The following is a 9149-nucleotide window of genomic DNA, read 5'->3' on the forward strand; positions in this document are numbered from 1 at the left end:
TTAATAAATGGTTCGAAGAACGTGCTCTTAAATGAAGTTAACCACTGGCTTGAAGAGCATAATAGGTTCCTGAACAGAAGGTTTCTTAACTGAACGAATTGAAGGGGTCTCAGAACTCAAAATGTAATATCTCTGCAAAAGATCAACGTCAATTACAAACAAAAGATATCACTTATAACTTTTACTCTGCTTTGCAGAATTAACATGTGCTGCTGACAGCAGTAAGAATTTTATTTTCTAAGAAAAGGATATTAAGCAGCATCTAATGAGTATAAAACAAAGTAAGATAATTACTTAATTGGTGAAGGTTTGTAGAGGAACGACTCTAACGTGTTCTAGGGTGTAAGTGAACGACTTTAAGGGGTTCTCAGGACATAAGGTTCATAAGTGAATGACTCAGGCATACTCTAGAACGTAAAGGTTCATAAGTGAACGACTCTGGCATGTCCTAGAACGTTAATGAAAGAGTTTAAGATGTTCTGAGAACATAAATAAGGTTCGTAAGTGAACAACTCTGGCGTGTCCTAGAACATTAGTGAAAGAGTTTAAGGTGTTCTGAGAACATAAGTAAGGTTCGTAAGTGAATGACTCTGGCGTGCCCTAGAACATAATAAGGTTCGTAAGTGAACTACTCTGGCATGTCCTAGAATGTTAATGAAAGAGTTTAAGATGTTCTGAGAACATAAATAAGGTTCGTAAGTGAACTAGTCTGGCATGTCCTGGAATGTTAATGAAAGAGTTTAAGATGATCTGAGAACGTAAATAATGTTCGTAAGTGAACGACTCTGGCATTTTCCTGGACAAAAAAGGGAAAATTCTCAAAGGAATTAATATAGCATGTCCATAGAATGTGGGCGTTTGTAATCAAATGGATTTATTATGCTGAGAAACACCTATGGCTGGAGCAGTTTCGGTAACATACGTCCTTACTTGGCAAAAGAACTGAGCTGCCCTGTAGTATGAAGGTAACCAAATGCAAATAATATGACGCTGTTATAAATTTCAGCACCAAGGCGAAGTAAATAAATCCTCCCTGATATAATGAGTACAAAATGTTTACAACTAACATGTACATTGAATATTTTTCTTATTGTCAAGTCCGCAATGTATTTACCCTATTTATGAAAGTTGCCTGACTGGCCCGTGCATAAATGATATGGTTATTAACACAATGGTTGCGCTCAAATGGTATTTGTTGAGGGAGAGGGGAACAGCTCGGTGAAACACGTGCTGTTCGTTGTAAGCAAAATCTCACGCAAAAAGTTATTAAAAAGACGAACGATTTTCCAGTTTGGGCTTGGGATTTATGAATGCATAGAAATTCGCTCAGTCACTTATAGTTAAATGATGATCAGAAGGTGACAGTTTTGAGGCTGACAATGGCTCACATGTCTGCAAAATGATTACTTAAAATTTTAAACGGGGTTTTTACGGAAACCTAGCGCTTTTGCTATGATGAGCAAGAGAGATATACTCCAGTGAAGTGAAAAATTTCTGGTTGGGCTGTAATTCATGGCCTGAATTTTATGGTGTACCCAGCTAATTTTTGGATGGCAAATCGTCCAGAGCACATGGAGGAAATAAGCACACTATTTCCTTTCTTTATCACTTATATTCGTACTTCATTGCTAACCTAATCATAGTGGTTAAGACATGCAGATTACCATGCGTTAGTCACAATTCTTGTGTTTTTTGGAAGACATGCTCTCTCTTCGCTATGAAAAATTTTGTTAGCATGCACGGGGCCTATTGTTTCCTAAAAATGTACACAGTCACGTTTTATTCGCACCTATGAAAAGCTAAAATTAATAACATTGTACTTACACTGTGGGAATTTGCTTGCTTGTGCTTATTTTAGGATTTACGTTACCAGATTTGTCTCTAATCTCATATATAGCTTTAGCAAAAACTACTGGCTGGAATCTATGATCCTGGCAAGGTTGCCACTTTTAAGATTCTCACCTGGCCTACTTACTGTATTCCTAGTTCAGGGGTTCAATCTGGTGCCTAGCTCATGAACAGGGGCTTGCTAATACACCTTAAGATTCTGACAGCAATTGCAAGGCCAGGCAGGAAATTAATAGAAAAAACAGTTGGGCTGAGGGCCATACTTCAACAAGGGACTGTTGCAGATAAATACTTAGGTTTACTTTAAATAAAATATATTTACAATTAAACACGTCAATCAGAAGACTGGGGAATGATAGGCAGTTGCAACAGGGGATGCCAAGTGGTTAGTTATGCTATCACTGTTCAAAAATTAAATAGTCTATGATTAATCCTCTTGAAAGGTATACTGAAGAATTGATTGCAATGGCCTTTTCACTGCAAGAAGCAAAAGACAAGTTGATCTTTCCACAGCTGATGTACCGTCTGCAATTTGATAATGCCAACGATTACACAAGGATAATTATAACGATCTTTGGAGAATCGAGGGTTGCATGGAGGGTGCCAAGATAACTCGATTCTGGTACGATACTCTTGCATTAAAATTCACACTGAGCTAAGCGAGTCAGGTCTTTGTGATAACTCACACTTCAGAAAAGAACATCAGAGTGTAGTGGAAGATTAAAGACACGTGACTGTTGAAAAAACCTCTAGTCAGGACATTACCTTATAATGGAGCGATGGAGGGGCTTTGCTGAATTTCACCAGTTCTGGAAGGATGGGTTTAATGGGAAAATGCACAGGTAATGTGACTGGGTGGTCGAAAGGTGATCATTGGAGGGGTCATCTCAATAAGGAGCATACAAGGGGTAGTGTGTCAGTCTGCTACCAGGGTGTTTCTGAGAGTGCCAACCACTGTTTCTCACCTTATATGACCCCGGGGGCTTATTTTCTTGCTCCTTCCAGAGGTCACTGGGATCACAAGATGGCGGTTTAATCACCTCATTTTCTATGTTGGAATCTTCCCCAAATCCTGGTGACTTCTGGCAACCCATGTACGCCAGTTTTTATGGGGAACTCAGCCCTTTTTGCAGATTTTCAGCAGGCTTCGTCTCCATTCGCCTTTTATCTGAAAAGAGGTAATTCAAGCAGTCACCAGGTCTTTAGGAAAGATAAACAGATGCACCAAAAGGGAGCATGGAGAGAAATTTACTTAGGGGCTGAGTTTCTCATGCCCTTCCTCAGGTAGGTATCAGTACAAAATTATGTTATTTGATATGCAAAGCAGCTTGGAGGTTCAGGTTTTAGCTTAGAAACAAGTTTCCCACTTAACAATATATATATATATATATATATATATATATATATATATATATATATATATATATATATATATATATATATATATGTGTATGTATATATATATATATTTTTACGTTTTTCCGTGGTTTTAGTTTGAAATATGCTCTGTGAGACAGGTAGCAACAATTTAAGTTAATTTAGCCTTGTGATTCTGACTTCGTGGGTACGGGAAAACGTAAAAAAAGAGAGGAAAACAAAGGAGAATTTCATATGAGCATAGGGCTCTGGTTACTGAGGGAAATATTACGTAAAACACGTGGGCACATTTAAAGGAGTGTATTTACATAAATGATATCAGTACGGGAAAGAGGAACTCAAGTAGATTACTATCCTGAAGGAGATTCCTACGGGATTGAATGAAACTGGGGGATTCCAGACACGGTCCGAGAAGCTTCCACGAAATAGGATCCCTCTGAAATGAGAGATATGCACATTATACGCCAGTAATGAAAATAGGCAAAAGAATAATGAATTCGAAGCTGCACTGAGGGTGCCAAAGGAGTAATAAAGAATTAATACTGCCGATGCAAGAGGCGCACGGACATTAGACAAGGGAGATTTCTGGCTTTCTCTTTAAGAAAATATTACGAGACAAAAGCGTGACTGAAATGGGGCTCTTCCAGGGCACTTTACCTTAGCAGATTTTCCGAGGGCGCGTAGAAGGCGGTCCGTGGATGACTTGCGATTTCCGAGGACGAGTTTCTTCCACGTGGTGAGATGCTAGGGCTTCCGTAAAGGGGCAAGGCGATGGGGACTCCTCGAAACTCCAAGCAGTGGCGTGTGGGCTCGAGGAATCCGGTCGAAGGGCACGAGAAAAAGTATACTTTTGAAAGGGCCACGTGGTTAGGATGCAAGGGCATCGATGGGGCCAGGGGACGTCTTCACAAGTTCACTCCATATCTTCCAGCCCGCGTGTGTGTCGAGAGCTCGTGGGTTTCTGCTTTTTATCCCCCTCCTATGGGGCAGGGGGGCGTCCAACACAGATGTTTTGACTCATTGCACCTGCTGCCCGCAGGGGAGGTTTTGGCCTGTAGGAGAAACACCCAAGCCAGATTACTTTTGCCTCGAAGGAAAGATCTTTATCAAAAATGGGAGCGCCTTTAATCTTTTAAACCCTTGTTTTTAAGTCGATAGACAGATGGTCTATCGATCGGCCGGCTGGCAGTAAATGAAACAGCACATAACAACCAACAACAACAAAGGAGGGGGAAGGGGGAGGCAATTTGCTAGCGAATTCTTGCTAATCATAATACCTCCCATACAAGATGATGTACATACCTCCTTCGGGTGTGTACATCGATATTCAAGAATGAGCGGCAAATGCTTTACGTTACTCTACATTCTGCCTTGCAATGAACTTTACTCCTAAGGGTTTTATGAAGCTGGGACGTTACTTTTAATAACACACTGGGACAATTTTCGTTAACAGAACGCAAAGTGATTTAAACACTTGCAAAAGAATAATTACTTTAGATTTGGTTACCCACTGGTAACTTTATAATGTGACTCGAACAATTGTGAATTAATTAAGATTATAGGACCACGTATATGAGGCTATGGCCAACAAATGAAAAGAAAGGTTATTGTTCAAGAATTAAAATACACGGTTACTTAATTTTAGATAGAATGCATGCGGTTAGTACAATCTGCCTTGAAGAGGCTGTGTAAATGAAAAACAGCATTTATTTTTGTAAATGACATCCCCTTTTACGCGATACTGTAATGACTATACATATTCGCATTGATAATTTATCTTCCTTTAACGTGCTTTGCTTTCGTTCAACCGCCCCACACGGATTTTGACAGCCGTATGCGGGCGAGAGTATTCGCGAGGTTTTAATTCGCTAACCTTAAACTACGCTAATTTTATGCGTCCACTGCCCACTCAATGTTATGACGGGGCAGCAGACAAAAGATGTGGGGTAGGACAAACAGAGATCTTGGAAGGAATGGAAGGGGGAAAAGGGGTAATAATAACAAAAGGAAAAGTACCAAGACGTTACGAATGAAACTTGACCGCATATGAAAGGCGGGACACGTCTCTCAGAGCTTACGAAAGGGGCATTTAAATCACAAGGGCAAGAGTTTATGACTCATGATTCATTAAAATAAAGATAACTAAATGACTAAAAGAAAGTAAATGATATTGGCAGAAGAGCTAAAGGAAAAAGAGTGAAGGTTTTATTGTGTTAGGCGGGAATTTATCGTCCTACGCCTATAAATTACGGCCTGGACTATCACTTCAGTCCCAGGGCGAGGAAAGTGCACCCGAAGGGCGCGACTCCTTCAGGAGGGGCTGACACGCACGCCCGGTGCCAAGGTATGGGCGCAAGGGCGTGCCACTTCTCACTCTGTTATTCTTAATGATTTATACATTGTGTGGGGAATGGTATCCCGTATTTAATTGCCTCTTGTGGGGATAATTTAAGGGAAGATTAAATAGAAGGTGATAAGAGATAGAAGTTCCTGAGGAACGGAAGAAGATAGAGGAGGGCCTGACATCCCCTTCTGGATTAGGGGTGCCAAGACCTTCGAAAGATGAAATGGTGGCACAGGTGCCATGGGAGCTCTAGAGCTCTTTGTAAATTACCTGGAATGTCCCAATCCCGTGGTAATTTTGCCTCGAGCCTTTCTCAATGGGACAGTCGTCCTCGGCCGGGGAAGCGGAGGGCCCGCGACCGGAGGGCGGCACGGAGTACCACCTGGGCCTGCTGATGCGACAGCTGACGCAGGAGTGTTCCGTGCGGGTTCTACCATGATCCGTCGCGGCTCTTGTAGTTCATCGGCCAAGTGAGATATGGCAGAATCCTGACTTGCAATTGCGCGGCGACGGGCTGAGGCAGAGAGGAGGCGGTCGGGGGGCGTGAGCGGCTCGCAGGTAATGATGACCAGCTCAGGCACGGGTTGCGAGGCCGCACCTGCAGGTGAGCTTCCCGCGGTGGTCGGGAGGAACCGTCTCTCTGACCGGCGCTGGTAGCGATGCCAGGCCGGGGAAGAGAGGGGTCCTGAGTTGGATCCCGTGAATGGAGATCGGCGTAGCGCTCTGGCGCTGGCACTAGGCAGAGTCAGGCGCTATCAGAGGTTTCTTGGGCTCGTCGGTCAGGACGGACGAAGCTTGGCCCTGCTCGGGGCATGCAAGTGGCACCGGCAGGAATTTGGCATCTCCTGAGGGGAGATCTGATTGGGGCCCTGGCACTGGCACTGAGGCAGGGCCGGGCACTGGAATTGGATCGGGAACCGATCGAGGGGGCCACTGTACATCGTACTCAGGTGGCACTGGTGGGGACTGCACGTCCTTCTGGTACCCAGGGGCGCCAGTCTTGGCTGAAGGAGAAGCGGGGAGGATTACTCGCGCCCGCGAATGATTCGGGAAATGTGGACCCCTAGATTGTCGTGATTTCGGCGGGGACTGAAAGTCCTGTCCCAGGATGACGTCATAGCCTCCGGGAGATGGCTTGCTACTGCAAGATTGCAAATTTTGGATTGGTGAGGTCTTGTGACTCTCAATTGGACCGTAGGGAGTATCATTTAAATTGATTTATTCCCTCGATCGTGACGAGATTTCGTCTATTGACGATAGCTCCGTAGGGAACTCTGTCCCTTCGGATGAGGGAGATTTGTGCGCCCGAGTCCTCGAAAGCAGTGACTCGGCGCGGGCTCGCTACCTCGTGGAGGGGCCACGATACAGGCCCCTTCGGCGGGAGGGCCTGATGACTGGGGATCTGTGACGGCCAAGGCGACGGTGGGAGTATTTACTTTATTATTGCGTGGGCATTTTGCCCATGCAGGAGAATGGCCATAAACCTTGCACGCCGTGCAAAAGGTCTGGCTAAATCTTTCCGCTGCCCCTCTGGAGGGCGCAGGCGAGTTATTTGTCGGTTTTCCGGGAGAGAGGAGCCGGTTTCTTGTTCCGGCACTGTTCGGAGGAATGCCCCGTTTTCTTGCAATAATGGCAAGTTAGGGGCTTGCCCGAGTTCCCATTTTTGTGGGAATTTGAACCTCCGAGGAGGGACGGGGGATTTATCTTCCGCCCCATGGATCCTTCTTGAGGGTGGTGAGTTTCCCACATATCTGCTATTCGGCAACACTCGGTGAGGGTTGCTGGGGCTTTTTCCACTATATGGGTGGCGAGGGCAGGAGGGGCGTAGCGCAGGAAATGCTCGAATTTAAACCGCTCGAGTACCTCGGCGGTGTTAGTGGCTCCTTCGGAATCGAGCCATTTTGTCAACGCCCGCTCCGAATGGTACGCCCAATCGGACCAAGTCTGGCCTGCTTCTCTGGGCTGCTCTCTCCAACGTCTCCTCCACCGCTCGGGGTAATCTCGTGCGCCAGAACTGCTTGGCGTACGGCTTCCCAGTTTCCCCGATCGTCTGCGGGAAGGGCGTGGTAGGCAACGAGGGCCTTTCCGCCCAGGAATTTAGTGAGAACAAGGGAGAGTTCCGCGGGGAGAGATCGCAGCACTCCAGGACTCGTTCGGCCCTTTCAAGCCATACTGGGTTCGGACTCTGTCCATTTTGGCATGAACGAAGTGAGCTTGGCTGAGGGCACTCATCCCCGCGGCAGGGGCGGGGGTGGCGGGCTGTCGTTCTAGCATCTGGAGCTCATGGGCGCTTCTCTCGCTCCTCGATCTTCCCATTCTCGTTCCTCCCTTTTCTCTTGGGCGATTCTGTCTCTCTCCTCTCGTTGTTCTTGGGCAATTCTGTCTCTCTCTCTCTCCTCACGTTCTCTCTCCCTCTCTGCACGTTCTTTTTCCTCCCGTTGTTCTTGCTCTCAGCAACTCGTTCTCATCTCCTCTCTCTCTTCACGTTCTCTTGCTCTCTCCGCCTTGGCATCGTCCACTCGCTCTTGAACCCATGCTCTCAGATCTTGCCTGAGATAATCCCATGTCCTTCCCAGCGGACATGTAGAATTTGAAACACTCGTTTTGTTGGGCTCTGGTATTAGCCATCTTGGAATAATGGGTATAGGATATGTCTGAAAAGACTCTTTGTTAAAATTGGATGTGTCTTGAAAGACGTGGATGTTCTTGGCGAACGAAGTTTAATATGTTCTCGGAAGACGTTGTTCTTGTTGGATTTTGTCACGCTCGGACTTGGCCGGCTGTAGCGTGAAGTTAAGGAGTTGTTCTAACGAACTAGAATGATCAGTCCCGTAAGGGCTTAGATGTGTGTGAACTACACTATATAATGTCTCAAAAGGACTTAATTTTGCCACGGGTTCCCGTAGAGTCTCTGAGGACTGGAATGAGAAATTCCACGCCACGAATTTTAGAGTCTCTGAGAATTTTTAGGAGTCTCTGAGGACTGGAGATTTGGAGAAATTTTAGCCTGAGGACGGAATTTGGAGAAATTCTCGCCACGACGTAGAATTTTAGGAGTCTCTGAGGACTGGAATTTGGAGAAATTTCGCCACGACGTAGAATTTTAGGAGTCACTTTAGGAGTCCCTGACGAGAATTTTAGGAGTCACTTAGGACTTGAATTACGATTCGTCCCTTTAGGACTTAGAAATTACTAACGGGAAACCCAAAGAAAAATGTTTGCTGGGAAATGAATGGCTAAAAAAAAATGCTACGGGCATGGGCATGGGGGTGGGGGGTGCAGGTCGTTTGGCCAACACCGGAGGTATTTTTAGATTCTGGGTGAATGAACCCGTATATTTATATACCGTCTGGGATTCCGGGAATTTCCCAGTCGTCTGAGAGGATAACAGTACAACGGCCTAGTAATTTTCCCTATAAGCGGAGTTTAAATTTCGCTTTCCTAACACCTAACTCGAATTCTAACTACACTGAGAGAATTTTCAGCAATGCAAGCTGACTTCGTCTTGTCCCACGTGGGAATTTATTCGCGCCTAAATAACAGTTCGCTCATTCGAAATGCGAAGTAAAATTTATCACAG

The 9149-nt window shown here is 45.2% G+C and overlaps 1 long non-coding RNA gene across 1 annotated transcript; it reads right to left on the reverse strand.

Annotated features, from left to right (window-relative positions):
- Window positions 1–3316: 3316 nt before the first annotated feature.
- Window positions 3317–4435, reverse strand: LOC136826463 (uncharacterized). The gene is made up of 2 exons (XR_010849620.1): window positions 3883–4435; window positions 3317–3661 (listed from the first exon to the last, which is right to left on the reverse strand). It is a non-coding gene; the product is annotated as an uncharacterized lncRNA (long non-coding RNA).
- Between the last annotated feature and the right edge of the window lie 4714 nt (window positions 4436–9149).

The sequence above is a fragment of the Macrobrachium rosenbergii genome, chromosome 41 (genome assembly GCF_040412425.1).
Source record: "Macrobrachium rosenbergii isolate ZJJX-2024 chromosome 41, ASM4041242v1, whole genome shotgun sequence".
NCBI classification, from domain to species: domain Eukaryota; kingdom Metazoa; phylum Arthropoda; class Malacostraca; order Decapoda; family Palaemonidae; genus Macrobrachium; species Macrobrachium rosenbergii.